This window comes from Periplaneta americana, chromosome 9 (genome assembly GCF_040183065.1).
Source record: "Periplaneta americana isolate PAMFEO1 chromosome 9, P.americana_PAMFEO1_priV1, whole genome shotgun sequence".
In the NCBI taxonomy this organism is placed as follows: domain Eukaryota; kingdom Metazoa; phylum Arthropoda; class Insecta; order Blattodea; family Blattidae; genus Periplaneta; species Periplaneta americana.
Window position 1 is genome coordinate 163,789,792 of NC_091125.1, and position 15,509 is coordinate 163,805,300.

Below are 15,509 nucleotides of genomic sequence, written 5' to 3' on the forward strand. Positions count from 1 at the left end.
ATTTTCTTCAGCTACAACGGACAAAGAATTAGAAGATGAAGATGTAGATGTGGAAGTAGGATTTTGCACTTTATTTACTACAATGGATTCATGCTCATTGATTTACGTGGAAACAGTTGGCGACACTGACTAAACAAAACAACGACCATGCGATAAATTGATAGCAATAAATCGAGCTGCAGAAATTATCGCTATGTATGACTGTGATTGGTTGAAATTCAGAATTTCATTACATTTCATTGGCCGAAAATGGAATGACGTCATATAAACGAAATAGTCTTTAAAAATGGCTGAGATGTAATCATTTGAGTGAATTACAGTCTCCTGGTATTTTTTTTTTTAATTTGTCCCCAATTTTTCTTTTTAAACTAACTTAGAATTTAGCCACCGGCGTAGCTCGATCGGCTAAGGCGCTTGCCTGCCGATCCGGAGTTGCGTTCGGGCGCGGGTTCGATTCCCGCTTGGACTGATTACCTGGTTGGGTTTTTTCCGAGGTTTTCCCCAATCATAAAGCAAATTTCAGGTAATCTATGGCGAATCCTCGGCCTCATCTCGCTATCACCAATCCCATCGACGCTAAATAACCTCGTAGTTGATACAGCGTCGTTAAATAACCAAGTAAAATAAAAAATAAAAACTTAGAATTGAAATTGTTTTTGTAACGATATTTCTAGATACAAAAAAAAAATTAAAATTATGCATCAATCAGGAAAAACAAATCAAATTTCAATATCTCCTCCCCTTAAATAGTCTCGTTCGCGCAGGCCCATAGAGCACTTCTCCCCTACCACTGTCCGCCTACAGCTGTGCACTGTGGACTAGAACGGTACAGCTCAGTTCTAATAACAGTTCAGAAGGCTGCATAGGGAGGGTACATCTTGAATACATCGTCAAGAGGTCAACTTTTCAGATAATATGACTATACCTGGATATCGGAGCCTAGGTGGGCCCCCTCCGTTAGCTCTACTACTTCCCCTCTCCAGGCAGCTTCCTAGTTTGAGGCATCTGTAAATATACAGCGTAGATCGTTTTCTTTCTCGCATCCAAGTCAGGTCTGGTAGTTTTATAAATGGGAATGCTACTACTTCAGTCATACCGGAGACCTAATCAGCATGCTATTTTAATATTAAGCCAATAAGGAAAGATCTGTCAGTGGCATCTTGCGGGAAGGTATTTACCCTGCAATGGGAAGGCTAATCAGAACGTGGAATGTGCAGGCTCCGTGGCTTCCAGTGAAAGACGGAATCGGAATCCTGACGTGTTATGTGCCCCGATGTTTTATTGGTTTTATTTCCTTCTCAGGGAGGCGGGCGTCTGGGACGAGGAGGGGTGCTGGGTCGAGGCCAGCGACGAGACCCACACGCAGTGCGTCTGCAACCACTTGTCTACGTTCGCCGTGCTCATGGACGTTCATGATTACGTGGTGGGTCATCATATTGTACTACTACTACTACTACTACTACTACTACTACTACTACTACTACTACTACTACTACTAATAATAATAATAATAATAATGGTTTATTTAACCTGGCAGAGTTAAGGCCATACGGCCTTCTCTAGTACTCAACCAGGAGTAAAACTGCGTTACAAAAAACACTACAAATTTACAAAGTACACTACAATTTTACATGCAAAACTGAAGCAGATAATCATAATATAATGCAAACAGCAAGCCAGTACAAATCAGACAAAATATATAACATACAGAAAGAAAGGAAAATGCATAATAAAATGTGAACAGTAAGTCAAAATAAATGAGACATACAAAGTGTAAAAATATTAGACAATAATAATATTGATAATTTATTTATTTATTTATTTATTTATAATATTAACGTGCAAAACAACAGCACAAGGCCAATTACTGTTTAGCACGATACAAAACAAAACAACAAATGATGATGAGCATGAATGATAGAAAATGGCAGTGAGATGAAATACAAACAATATAATAGTCATCACCAATCTTTGACCAAATGCAAGAAAATAAATAGCAATATCTAACAATAATAACAAATAAGGATATATCTTGATAAACTCAAAAGGTGTAGGCCTATACTACACATTAAATGGATCCAAGCTTAATCCATGCAAATTAGCATATTTTATACATCTGCAGATCGGGGAGAGAGATTTTGAATTTCTATTATAAAAAATGTTATGAAATCTTAAACCCTTAGCGGGAATACGAAGACTGATATTGCTTATGAATGATTCACAATCAATATCACCCTTAATGACTTTACAAAAAAATAAATAATCAAGATCTTGACGTCTGGCAAATAAACTGCAGCAGTTAAAATATTTGCAGTTAATCTCATATTTATAATCATCGGAATTTGGTAAAAATCTATAAGAACACAAGGAAATAAATTTTCTTTGAATATTCTCCAATTTAGCCGAGTCAGTGGAAGTAATGGAGTTCCATACAACAGATGCATATTCAAGCTTGGATCTAACCAATGTATAGTATAAACTAATAATAATAATAATAATAATAATAATAATAATAATAATAATAATAATAACAATAATAATAATAATAATAATAATAATAATAATAATAATGACAACAAAATAGTGCAGTACAAAGCATACAATGAACACAATAATTTTAGGTACACACAATAAGGACAATTATGATTATATATAGCTCAAGTTATCACATTATAGATATACCATTACTGGGAAATATGATGAAAAAAAAAAAAGAAAATAAAATAAGTTGAATACCACTAGAATATATATACATATGTGAATACGTGGAAACAAACATACAATACAACATTGTCATTATAATAAGTTAGTTTGGCAACTCGTCATAAGATTATTTTCTAACTTGGATTTGAAAGATTTCAATAGATTAGATTTCAATAGATTTTAATAGAAAAAGGAACATATTCTGCGGATCTCTGGAAAAAGAACGAAGGAAGAGACTACTGAAGTGCTTTGTATGGGGTGTGGCATTGTATGGGGCAGAAACACGGACATTACGACGAAGTGAAGAGAAGCGAATAGAAGCATTTGAAATGTGGATATGGAGAAGAATGGAGCGTTGAAGTGGACGGACAGAACAAGAAATGAAGCTGTGTTGGAAAGAGTGGGTGAAGAAAGAATAATGCTGAAACTGATTAAGAAGAGAAAAATAAATTGGTTAGGTCACTGGCTCAGAAGAAACTGCCTACTGAAGGATGTACTGGAAGAAATGGTGAACGGTAGATTTTTTAGTTGGTTATTTAACGACGCTGTATCAACTACTAGGTTATTTAGCGTCGATGAGATTGGTGATAGCGAGATGGTATTTGGTGAGATGAGGCCGAGGATTCACCATAGATTACATGGCATTCACCTTACAGTTTGGGAAAACATCGGAAAAAACCCAACCAGGTAATCAGCCCAAGCAGGGATCGAACCCGCGCCTGAGCGCAACTCCAGATCGGCAGGCAAGCGCCTTAACCGACTGAGCCACGCCGGTGGCTTGAACGGTAGAAGAGTTCGGGGCAAAAGAAGATTTCTTTTTAGCTAATAGCGGGAATTTGACTTTTCGTCATTCACACATATACCTGGGTAAAGCCAGTTATTCAGACCAATTTACCGACAGAGTCGTTACCCAGGATGCGTCAAAAGAGGCTGGTCTACGCTACATCCGCGATGAGTTGATATGATAATGGATATTTGTTGGGATGCTACAGGGGAACCGGAGCTCCCGGAGAAAACCTCTGTGTTACGTGGACCACGGGCTTGCCCAACACAATTTATAAATTGGGGGTACACCGGCGATAGAACCCAGGTCCACAGGATTTTAAGTCAAGCGCTCTAGTCACTGGACCACCTTGGCGGTACAGTACCCAATATTTCCGTGACTGTTGTGTGGAAAACATCAAGACACATTAAATAAATAATAGAAAGGGACGGACCGCATAGAAAACTACTTACACTTCTGTTTCCATGGTATCACGACTGACGACATCGTTTTACAAGTAAATATGACAATTTTATCCGTATAGGTTATAAAAATAATTTTCTCACGAACCTCGGGATCACTTTGCTTTTAATATTTTTGGTCATACAGTTCTCAAATTAAAACCTATTTAATAATAATAATAATAATAATAATAATAATAATAATAATAATAATAATAATGGTTTATTTTAACTGGCAGAGTTAAGGCCATTCGGCCTTCTCTTCCACTCAACCAGTATGATAAAAAATTATTACAGTGCTATGAATATAACATAATTAATACAATACAATACAATACAATAATCAAAGCAATACAATACTACAAATACAAGATAATATAATACATGATTAATATAATACAATGACAATTCTTTTCGTTTTCACACCAATAAAATAATTATGTAATAATCATCATCATCATCCTTCACGAATTAGGCCTCTGTAGACCTGTTTCGGCCCCATCTAGCAGTCTTCTTAATGGTCTTCCTGGTCGACGATGTCCTCTAGGTTTATATTGCATCATAATTTTTGGGATTCTTGAATTTTCCATTCTTCTTACATGATCTAGCCAATTGAATTTGTATCTGGTGATTTTTTCTTCTACTGACTCTACTTCTAATTGTTCTAAAATTTCTTCATTCCTTTTTCGGTCTAAAAGAGTATATCCTGCTGTTCTCCTGAAAAATTTCATTTCCGTTGCTTTGATTCTGTTCATGTCTTTTTTCTTTAATGTCCAAATCTCGCTTCCGTATAGAAGGGTGGGTAATGCTAGTGTATTATATATTTTTATTCTTGTAGATTTTTGTACTAACTTAGCTTTTAATGTATTGTTTATTATTCCTAGAATTTGTGTAAATTTGGTAATTTTCTTGTTCACATCTTTTTCATTTTGATAAGATATTTCACAACCCAGATAATTGAAATTTTGCACTTGTTCGAGGCATTGGTTATTGTGTATTATCTTACTTCTCACTGGGTCTTGTCCTAAAAATGACAATAATAATAATAATAATAATAATAATAATAATAATAATAATAATAATAATAGTAATAGTAATGATAGTCATATCTAAATTAAATTAAATTATTAAGCTCGATCACAAGTATAATTTCAATTTGACTGCGCCCGTAAGAAATCGTTTAGCCTTTTCTTGAAAGTGGTTATTGTCTGGCACAGGTTTATTGAACCATAATGACAGAAAATTGTCACATTAGTTCGAATTGCATTTTAAAGTTGACATTTTCACAAAATGTGCACAGTTTCCGGTAGAGTAGTCTTTCGTAAACCTATAATTCTGTATTTCCCTGGGACAATGTTGAGGCAGTTTTGCAGCGAATATATTTCCATTCGAGCGTGCAATAATAGCATGACTTTTGTAAACTACGTGGTCTGCAGTTCGATCACCAGAAATAATTTATATTTAAAATTAAAATTACTATTACTGCATTATTATTACTATTATTATTATTATTATTATTATTATTATTATTATTATTATTATTATTATCATTATTATTATTATTATTATTATTATTATTATTATTATTATTATTATTATTATTAATCCACCGTATTATACGTAACGATCAGAATATAGTTTCGACTTTGCATGAAATTCACCGTCAAGTGTTCTAATCGGATTTAGGTTGTGTCTATTTGTCAGCTCTGAATGTGATGTCTATGTTGTGAAACATCAATAGCCGTCACTGTGATGATTCTGTCATGGGAGCTCAATCATGTGTTCTAGTGTGTAGTCCATGAATGCACGAATATGAGCTTAGTGCAAATTCTCATAGAATTACGGAATAATAATAATAATAATAATAATAATAATAATAATAATAATAATAATAATAATAATAATAATAATACTTACTGGCTTCTAAGGAACCCGCAGGTTCATTGCCGCCCTCACATAAGCTCGCCATCGGTCCCTATCCTGAGCAAGATTAATCCAGTCTCTACCATCATATCCCATCTCCCTCAAATCCATTTTAATATTATCCTCCCATCTACGTCTCGGCCTCCCTAAAGGTCGTCTTCCCTCCGGCCTCCCAACTAACACTCTATATGCATTTCTGGATTCGCCCATACGTGCTACTACATGCCCTACCCATCTCAAACGTCTGAATTTAATGTTCCTAATTATGTCAGATGAAGAATACAATGCGTGCAGTTCTGTGTTGTGTAACTTTCTCCATTCTCCTGTAACTTCATCCCTCTTAGCCCAAAATATTTTCCTAAGCACCTTTATTCTCAAACATCCTTAACCTATGTTCCTTTCTCAAAGTGAGAGTCCAAGTTTCACAACCATAAAGAACAACCGGTAATATAACTGTTTTATAAATTCTAACTTTCAGATTTTTTGACAGCAGACTGGATGACAAAAGCTTCTCAACTGATTAATAACAGGCATTTGCCATATTTATTCTGTGTTTAATTCCCTCCCGAGTATCATTTATATTTGTTACTGTTGCTCCCAGGTATTTGAATTTTTCCACTTCTTCAAAAGATAAATGTCCAATTTTTATATTTCCATTTCGTACAATATTCTCGTCACGAGACATAATCATATACTTTGTGTTTTCAGGATTTACTTCCAAACCTATCTCTTTACTTGCTTCAAGTAAAATTCCCGTATTTTCCCTAATAGTTCGTGGATTTTCTCCTAACATATTCACGTCATCCTCATAGACAAGCAGCTGATGTAACCCGTTCAATTCCAAGCTCTGTCTGTTATCCTGGTCTTTTCTAATGGCATACTCTAGAGCAAAGTTAAAAAGTAAAGGTGATAGTGCATCTCCTTGCTTTAGCTCACAGTGAATTGGAAACGCATCTGACAGAACAGACTCTGCTGTACGTTTCACTGAGACACATTTTAATTAATTGAACTAGTTTCTTGGGAATACCAAATTCAATAAGAATATCATAATAAAACTTCTCTCTTAACCGAGTCATATGCCTTTTTGAAATCTATGAATAACTGATTCACTGTACTCTTATACTCCCATTTTTTCTCCATTATCTGTCGAATAAAAAATATCTGATCAATAGTAATAATAATAATAATAATAATAATAATAATAATGATAATAATAATAATAATACCATTGCTAATGCTACTAATAAACTTGAAATATAGTGAATGATAAAATGTTATGAGAAATTCGTTCATATGTTCAGGCAATATTAAATACAGTAGAAAGGTGTTGCTTAAATGTATAATATTATACTACAGTAATTACCTATTTAAAACATAATTTGCGACTGCAGGTAAAAACGCTATCTCGCTGTAAAAATAAACTTTGATTTAGTATGTAATAATAGCGGTTAATTTAATCGTGTCTAATTTATGGATACTCGACAGGACTTGGGTACGATGAAACCTGTCACATGAGTAGCACAAAGAAAACTGTACTTTGTTCACTAGCCTATGTGAAGACGGTTTTGCGCCACTCAACGACAGTGGCGTTATTACCTTCGCTGCAGATAATAGCGCCAATATGCGTCATGCTTTTATTTACTTGTACTGTTGTAAAACCTTATCGCAATTACTACTTTTTAATGTACAATCTCAGTATATTACACATTTACAACGATTTATTTCAGTTAACTAAATAACGATTCGTTACCATAGCAATTACGAGATGATATGTTATTTGGTCGTGTTATTCAGATGTTTCCTCTACATAATTACGTATTTTATTTATTTCTTTACTGAACTATAGGAAAGGCTATAAAATGATCAATATCTAAAAAACAATATTATTGTCCGCATTTAAGGTGAGTTGTAAGCCATTTTTTGAATTGATGGTGTTAATACCTTCGCTTACCCTATTTTAACTACATAAATTAATTTTTCGGCAATAGGTTGACTTGTAATAAGTACCGGTACTTGATTTTTCACCGTCAGGCCAGCGAATAGGGATTATAAAGAATGGACACTTCGCGTCGGTACCTTTGATGTAGCCGGACTGATTTCAATGACCTTCAAGCCAGCTAGAGCGTCAGATTCTGCTTTCTCCCTAGAGTTGGCGCTGACATCACACCAGCTAGCAGTCGACACAGCGGAAATGTAACACATATAATTAATACATCTAGGTACATTATGTACTCAAATAAAATAAATTGGATCCATGAAATAATAAATCCTTCATTAACTGTAATGTCTAGACACTAGAGTTCCTTTATAATGAGAGTTGAGACGTTGACCCCAACAACAATTAAAATATGTAATGATTTGATAGCGCTGAAAATGGAATATCAAAACTCCTATGAGAAGTAAAACCATATACCTATATTACTCGTATATTATATACAAATATTAAACGAATTCGATACTTAATTTTATAATGTATTATATTATTTTATAATATAATTTATTATATCTGAAATATAAAATATTATTATTACAACTAGTTTGTCACTGAGAAATAAGGAAAAGCTGTTAACTTGAATTTATTTGAAGCAAAGCGTTACTGGATTATGCAATAAGGTAGGCGATGTTTGAATCCTGTGTCTCAACTCTATTCTCAACTATTATCTTAGCCTATGCTCGATTACACTAACCTCTAGCGCTTGAAAGTAGAACTACACTCTGGCGCACAGAGAAACAAAACACAGGACAATTCGCTCAGTGTCCATTCTTTATAATCCCTATTCGCTGGTCAGGCGAGAACTGAAATATATATCTGTAGTTCAGGATTTCACTACAAGAGGGAAACTTCAATTTTTTTCTATCATCAGACTGAAATGAGAACATTTATAATATTATATCTAAGTATTCTGGATTGATTTTAGTCATTTTAGTATCTAGATATGCATATTATGTACTTTGCTTTATTAATTAATTCTTATCTCCTATTCCACGATACTGAGTTGAGTAGATAGATAGCTTCCCATCTTCAGTAATCCTTTTTTGTGACTAATATTAAAATATAAATAAAAAGGTTACATTCTGAGGAAAGGGCGATATTTCTGTAACGCCATAAAGTTGCTTGAGATGTGCCAAAGTTCTGACCGCTGTGCAGGCGTTGTGAGTATTGGTCACGACACTAAATTCCTAACAATAAGTGATTTTTTTTCACCTGTCACTGTTTTTCCCAGGGGAAAGACACGACTTTGCAAGTTCTGTCGTGGACGTGCAGTGGGGCCAGCGTCTTATGTCTCTTCCTCACGCTCCTAGTCTTCCGAGTCTGCAGGTACAGTATCAACAAAAATTCAATTCACCTGTTATTCCTCGACAAGTAGTTTCAAGGTGCTTGGCAGGTCCGGGTTTAGGTATAGTGCCGCCCCCAACTCTCACAAACAGTTTATGAGCAGCTGTTATACAGGTCATGTTTAGTCTAAACTAGCCGTACCCGTGCGCTCCGCTGCACCCTTTAGAAATAAATATAAAGTAATTACATAATTAAAATAGGACATTTGATCCAGGGAACATTCGTGTTTGATGGAAGGATAAATCGTTTAATATGTTACTTAATTTAAATTGCATCCAAATAATTAAAATGCTATCATTTTGGTCCAGAGTAACTCATTTGGTGCAATGACAATTCCTTTAACCTGTTTCTTAATTTTTATTACATGCAACCATAGTTTAATGAAGATTGACACCATTTAGATTTAATGTGTATATTTTATTTTACTTTACTTGTTAAGGTTTCCATTGAATTATTGTAATAACTTAATTTTAACCCTTGTTTTCTACGTATTCAGTAAATGGCGCTTGGCCCACTATGGTTCTGAACCCTTCAAATAACTTACATTATATTATATAATATTATATATTATATTATATTATATTATAGCAGAAGTTACTGTAATAACATTATAGCATTATGTCCATCTAGAGAAACTACACTTTCCAATGGTGAAATAGTAATTAATTATACAAATCGGTTAATTTAGCTTCCGATATTACGTCATACAAACACAGAAACATTCTCTGTAGGCTATCTTTCATAGCTTTCGATTGTTGCTGTCCAAGGCCCCTTATAGACGAAGTCATTTGTTTTTTAATTCATTACACGGCCTTAGATGGCAGTTATTTTAATTTTAAAACTCATTTATCTCATTAAATATCAGTCCTATCAAAATTTTTCAAGGAATAAAACTTATCGAAAATTATTTTTAAAGAAACCTTTGTTATGTAACATTTTTCACAAAAATCAATAATAAGTGAGATATTTCGATTTATTTAATTCAGGCCCCCTTATAACCCCCTTTTAAATAATGTATTTTGAATGCCATATAGCCTAAAATCTAAGTTACAACGAACTTAATTTATATTCCAATTCTCATCGAAAACCGTTCAGCCATTAATGCGTGAAAAGGTAACAAACACACAGACAGACATACAAACAAAAATTTCAAAAAAAGGGATTTTCGGTTTCAGGGTGGTTAATTATATATGTTAGGACCAATTATTTTTGGAAAATCGAAAATTACCAGAAAAATTTCGGCTACAGATTTATTATTAGTATAGATTAGTTTTAATGAAATATTACAATTCAGAAAACAATAAATTACTGGAATAAAAATACTTTTATCTTACTTGTGAAGTATAAAGATTTCCTTCGCACTTTCTTCATATCATCAAAGTCGATCTGGCGAAGCACATCAGACTCGATGCAAAAAATATTTCAAACTTATTCATTTTGTTGTTGTTTAGTCAACTGTCCGAAGACAGGTCTGAACCTCAGAAGTGATATAGCTATTCATTGTTGAAGAAAAATTGATTTGTGAAAGGCAAGCTGTGGTTTATTTTTAAGCATTGGTTTTGTTGATGGTATAATTATTACGAGTATTCCTTACATCAATAGGAAGCAGGGGCGATTTCTCAGGGCATGCTATGCTTGCTGCGCAAGTCCAATATTTTCGTAGAATGTGTATTTCTCAAAATGGGATTACGTATATTAAAATTTATTTTGATTTTTGGAACATTGTATAGGCATAATACTATCCGCAGGTTGCACACCGCAAGTATCGCAACACTTGCTCGTTTCTCGGAGCTACAGGAAAGACGTAGAAATAGCGAGAATGTGATGCGCGCGCAAGTGCCTTCCTCCTTAGTCCGTCCTAGGCGCACATGCTTCTGTTATGTGTTGTTTGAAGCTCTGGTCCGAGAGCTACACCAACGACTATTTAACGTTACACAGACCAGTATTGACAGCGGGAATGTGCTATGATTTGCGAGTGCAATGTAATTGTATGAGCGGAATGCATGTGTTAGCTGCTGCATGTATTATTAATTCTTAAACATTAATTTGAAGTATTGGAATGAGTTCGGAATTGTGTGTTATTGAAACCTTATTATTAAATCCATTTTCACGAAGAACTATTCAAGAGAAGACATACATAATAGAGAATATGTGCGCTCGTTCAGTGCATCTCAACACAGCAATATGCATTAGTTGGCAGGGTCGAAAAAAAGCTAAATAAACTGTTTTGTTGGCCATGTTTGTTATATTATATCGAACTTCTACATCTGATAAGCGAATATGATCCATGACTCATCATGATTTCATAATTATAAAATCAATTATTTATGCTATGTGGGTCTGATTATTTTTATGAATTATGAATTATTATATCCTCCCATCTTCCCCTATGGATAACAGAGCAAGCCTAACTTTCGTGACTAGCATTCGGCCCTGATAGGAAGTATAAAGTAAATTGAAGAATAAACTCCAACTCTTTGCAGAATAAACCTTTCATATCGAATTATATAGTGCACATGTTAGAAAGTGAATAAATAGTATTGTTGACGATATATTATATTGGAAATGTAACTGAGAGTTCTGGTTACTATTCATATGGCTAATATAGCAACGACACATCCAATTTTATTTTCAACAATACATTCAAGCTTACACAAGCAGTTAAATTTAAGCAGTGATACCGGCATTACAACATAACTATGCAGCTGCACACTTTCCTTTTACTCTCGCCAGGACTACGACAAAACGATAACAGAAGAATATCCGACTTCCACAAGGTGTTCAAGAACAAACTTAAGAAAAGGTTTACAAACAAGTGTTTTAAAAACAAATTTCATTGTAAAATGAAAATGAAAAAAAAAGAGAAAAGAGAGAGAGAGAGAGAGAGAGAGAGAGAGAGAAAATGCCGCTCCCTGGAAATTACCGTCCTAGGGAACTATAGTCCGACCATCGGATCTGTGCCCCCGTAAGATATGCGAACTGAACCTTAATTCCTTTTCAGCCTCGGCAATTCATTTCTCTCCCTGTATTCCTATTTCTCTCTTTCTCTCCCCCACTACTCACAATTTTGAGCCTTCTTGCGGGACAGTTTATTTGCACTTGCAGTCCAGTGTTGTCAACTCAACATGAATACTGTAGCACGGAGTGGCGAAAGAAATATTATTAAGCAAGTAATAGCATTTTGCATAAGTCAATCAGCGTCATTAGACTACTTAAATTAAATTATGAATAAGTAATAATTAACCTTACAGTATTATAAGCAATATTCAAGAGACATGGCACTGTTTGACGGAAGTTTAGCAACATCCCTATTCGACAAGGTTCGTGGCCTGCTGTTTGACGTAGTGGGAGAGAAACGGGTGGAATGGGGTGAGTAGTGGCGTTAACTTTTCCAAGAACGACGACAGCGCTGAAGGGGCATAGATCTGATGGTCCGACAATACCTAGGTTTCCTAGGCCTAAATCCGGCACTGGTGCTTGGTCAATGATCATGCCTATGTTTTGGATTGTCCAATTGTAGTGCGATGTAAAAGTTTATCAAAAACTGTTTATGACGACTAAATAAGTGGAAAATAAAAATGTTTCTGGAAAACTATGGAATGTTGCAGTATAGTATAGTAATCGACAGGGTTTGTAGTTAGAGTTTTTATATGCCGAGAGGGCGGTTGAGGGACATGGAGGTGGAGATCCATACTTTCATGACCTCGACACTTGAATGAGAAAGGCTAATCTCGTCGTCACCACTCTTTAATTACCTTTTCGCCTCGGAAAAGACTCTGCACTCAATTTGTCAGAAGGCTCAGTGGAATTCGGGGACGTTCTGAAATTTTTGGTTACGAGAAAAATCCCGCCATCACCCGAAATTGAACCCGGGACCTTCCAATTCATAGCCAGTTGCTGTACTGACTATGTTACTCGGTCTCCTGTGTGTTGTATTACAACTAGACTATTTGCAATTATTTTTAGTAGGTTATTTTACGACGCTTTATCAATATCTTTGGTTATTTAGCGTCTGAATGAGATGAAGGTGATAATGCCGGTGAAATGAGTCCGGGGTCCAGCACCGAAAGTTACCCAGATTTGCTCATATTGGGTTGAGGGAAAACCCCGGAAAAAACCTCAACGAGGTAACTTGCCCCGACCGGACCACCTGGTTTCGCGGCCAGACGCGCTGACCGTTACTCCACAGGTGTGGGCGCAATTATTTCAATTTATGGTATGTATAAGAGTCAATTATTGTCCGTATTTCAATATCTGCTTCTACCTACATATCGTTCTTAGAGTAGATTGACGGATTTGAAGACGGAAAATAAGGAACACGTATTATTGATATTCACCTTCTCTCCAAAAATACATATTTTTTTAGTATGAAAAACAAGAACATATTACGTATTAACTAATACAATTATTCCTATTTTGATTTATGCATTCTAAATTATAATAATTATTTAATAGACTTACCGCATAACTAATAGACACGAACAAAAATTATTATTGAAACTTATCTAATGTAGTAGTTAATCGGAATATATTAGAAATGTGAAGATAATTACTTAGAACTATCATTTGTAAAAAACAATTATTTAGATACCGTATTTAAATATAGCATAATCACTGTTTAACACATTAAGAGAAAATCAATTCAGTGAACTAGACTGAGAAAAAGTCAAATTATTAAATATTGCTTATGAATTATAATAGTATGTCGAATGCAATTCACTATTCCTGTTGAATAGGTAATTGTGCATTTTCATTCTGAAAGACGATAGCATCTGACATGTTTTAATATCTGCAGGAGAAAGATTCTAGATTCGAGACGTATAGATTGTGAAAGATTGAGAATTACGATAAATTCTGTGCTTAAGTATAGGAATAATAATTTATTATTATTATTATTATTATTATTATTATTATTATTATTATTATTATTATTATTATTATTATTATTAAACACTATTTTGTTTAACAAATTCGTTTAGTACAATTTCTTACAGTTTTCGTTTATGATGTATACAAGAAGTTCATTTTTGATTATAGCAAGGACAACTAAGATTATATTTACATCTACTCTTTGCACAGTTTGTGCGCAATTCTCGTTTACTATATTTTTGATTAGATATGCAGTACCGTCAACGGATAACACTGACCCATTAAGGATAACTTTGGCCCAACAGAGATTACATATTTGAATTGTTATATCTCTCACAAAATACTGGCAGGAGCTGCCATCTACACAGTACAGTTGAAACTACTAAGATACACCACATTTAGTGGGAGATATAATAGTAATATACGTTACAAGAGCGGTATGTTGACGTTTTCATGGTCGAGGAAAAGATTGAAAAATCGAAACGTAGTTGAGCTTTTTTAATTTCCGAGAACATGAAAACAAACATACCGCTCGTGTATCGTACATTATTTTGTGAGAAGATCGTTTATTATATACCTGAAAGACGAATTTCTAATTAGTTGCAATGAAATCTCCATGTTGGTTTCTGTTTAATGACGGCAACTTCGGAAAACCAAAATATTTTTCTTCAACATTGTTGCTATAAAACGTTTTCTGTGTTTACTATACTCCAGCAGGCCGTGATATACGTCTGTCTTTTTTTTTCCCCAGTCTATAAATGCGAACTTAAAACAAACGGTAAGGTTATGCAATGATTTATTTTTCATTTTAATATTTTAACAATATTATTTATATAACATATTGCAGTAATAACATCGGCATCTGGAATCTTGTTGATTTTTTCACGGCTGCCTTAATGTTACTTGTATCATGAATGCAATAAATTTCGTGGAGTAGTAGACTTTACTTAATTTTTGCAACTATTTAAAAACAATAATTAACATTGCAATTTAGGTGAAATTGCAGTGGTAAGTTTCCAATTTATAATTATTACTATGTTAAACGTCTCTAAAAATAATATGTTAAAAGCCTAAAGCAGTAAAATGAATGTCGCGCTTAAGCGGTAAGAAGAGGGAAATTGTTATGTGTGTTACGTTGGGAATACTGAATGTGGTATTTCACACTTACCGCGTATTGGTTCTGTGCGGAAAACAAGCAAATACGCACGATCTCGCACAAATATTATTATTGTATTTACAAAATTTTATTCGCCTATATGATCTCAGTGAACTAAAGAGATATAATAAATAGTAACATTTTCCAGCTGATGGACATGTTCGTTGGCAGTGATGTCTGGAGGGGAGGAAGCTGCCATTCCACCATTTTTCACCTCTGCTTTCTGATAGTGTAATGATATCCGTTCAGTATTTGCTCGACGGTCCGGCAAACCCAATGTAACGCGTGATTTACTGT

At 34.4% G+C, this 15,509-nt stretch overlaps 1 long non-coding RNA gene across 1 annotated transcript in view; it reads left to right on the plus strand.

Moving 5' to 3' along the window:
• The first annotated feature begins 1,297 nt into the window (after positions 1 to 1,297).
• Positions 1,298 to 15,509, plus strand: part of LOC138705703 (uncharacterized) — a 32,115-nt gene continuing 17,903 nt past the window's right edge. The window contains exons 1-2 of the long non-coding RNA XR_011333735.1: positions 1,298 to 1,423; positions 9,075 to 9,169. This is a non-coding gene — a long non-coding RNA (uncharacterized lncRNA). The remainder of the gene's footprint in view (positions 1,424 to 9,074; positions 9,170 to 15,509) is intronic.